This window comes from Halyomorpha halys, unplaced genomic scaffold, assembly GCF_000696795.3.
Source record: "Halyomorpha halys isolate HHAL.00 unplaced genomic scaffold, Hhal_1.1 Scaffold1056.1, whole genome shotgun sequence".
Lineage (NCBI taxonomy): Eukaryota > Metazoa > Arthropoda > Insecta > Hemiptera > Pentatomidae > Halyomorpha > Halyomorpha halys.
Window position 1 is genome coordinate 150997 of NW_027106248.1, and position 1828 is coordinate 152824.

At 27.2% G+C, this 1828-nt stretch overlaps 1 protein-coding gene across 1 annotated transcript in view; it reads right to left on the reverse strand.

The window, feature by feature from the left end:
- LOC106688127 (uncharacterized) overlaps positions 1-1828 on the reverse strand; it is a gene marked incomplete at its 5' end in the record, with an annotated part of 98684 nt that overhangs the window by 27854 nt on the left and 69002 nt on the right.

Consider the following 1828-nt stretch of genomic DNA (forward strand, 5'->3'; position numbering starts at 1 on the left):
AGGTTGTCAACTAAAGAAGGTCGACCTTCTTATTCATAAGTGTACCGTAGAAATTAATGTACAAAAGTATTTTTTATAATTTTTTCCCTCTATACGTCGCATAATAAATATGCTTTTCTCTGAAATCCTGTATTTCGTTTTTTTCTCAATATAAAGAACATTCGATAGCTGCCTGAGAGAGAGAAAAAAATTGTCACAGAGAACTGTTACTTTCCTATAACGGGTTTAGCCAAGGAGTTAGCTGGAAATTAACTATCATGTAAAAAGCAAAATGTTTGACCCCTTTAAATTAATAGCTGAATTTCTCCTAATACTTGGAATGAATTTGCGCCGTTAAATCTTTTTCAGCAAGGAACTAGAAGAAGAAGAAGATAGTAAACCTGGACACCATGCTTCTCTAGGTTCTTTATTTTTTTGTGTGGATACCGTTTGATGAAGATTCGTCTTTAACAGTGATTTCAAATAACAGTTATTTTTCTGTATATTATATATAAGTAATTTACATTGTGAATTTTTTACTGAAAATAACTGTCCGTTATTATTGAATATGTATGCTTCCTGTGAACACAGTGGTTTTAAAAAATTTCAGTTCATTCCTATTTTAAAAATATTTCTCTATTTTTATGTAACATTTTTTATATGTATTTTTCTTAAACTTTTTTGTTATTAATCGAATTAAATTTTTGCAAATAAAAAAAAAATCAATTCAGTGATGAAAATAAAAATATGATAGCTCTCAATTATATTTTGGCAAGCCTAATAGCCTAGATAAATTATATTTTAGGCGTTGATTAACACAGATAACGCTGGAAATAACTTTACACGTCCAAATTTAGTTCACTTTTATAAGTCAAAAACTCGGGATATTTTTTTTAATTTCTTGGTTTATAGTTTTTAAAATTACATTGCTCAGAACAGTTTACTCTTACGTAAATTAAAGGAGATTTTTCGAATGAGCCATTATTTTAAAAAACATTTAATGTAGTGACTTTAAAAAAAAAAAAAAAACAGTACCATGGAAAGGGCTGTTCTAAATGAAAGCATTGTAGAGAACTAAATTTAGTTTTGTAGTGAGAGTAAGTTTTAATCAAATATAAATATTACACTACCTATTGTGTGATAAGGAGATATATTTTTAGGGGTTCCTAGAGAAAACTTAAAAAAGGAAAGTAATTATTTAATCGAAATCGAATACTAATAGCTAAGATTATAAATTTGAACGAGAATTATAGCCGAAATAGCGGCTTCGCTATTATTCGTTGTCGTTTGACAATTTATACCAACTTTGCCAAAATGTGATTTCCAAACTCATTTACCATGGAAACTGCTATTATAAATTAATAATAAAAGTTACTTATCATCATGTTCCGGGTTATGCGAGATTTTAATAGTTTGATTTCGATCTAATTATATTTAGAAATTAGAAATGTTTTATTTCTCGTGATACAGTGAGCAGTACGTGTAAAAACTTGCCTGTAAAGTACAAGTCTATATTTCAAATGATTAATACTGAAACTAGTTTGCTGAAATAAAAACTCGTTTTGATAATTTTTTTATTTATATGGCAATCCGTATTTTAGGGTTTCAAAAGACGCTAGAACCAAATCTGATTCTATTTTTCAAAACAAAATTTTTATTTGTCAACTTTACTGGAGCCGAATTTTGGTTTTGTAATGTTTTACACCCTTAAAATCATTTTATACGATTAATAATATTTTATTATTATTTTACACAGAAAAATAGATAGATGATAACGATTAAATGCATCCTAAGCAAGGTGGTATACGATAATATAAAAATTTATTAATATATCTATAAATATAATCTA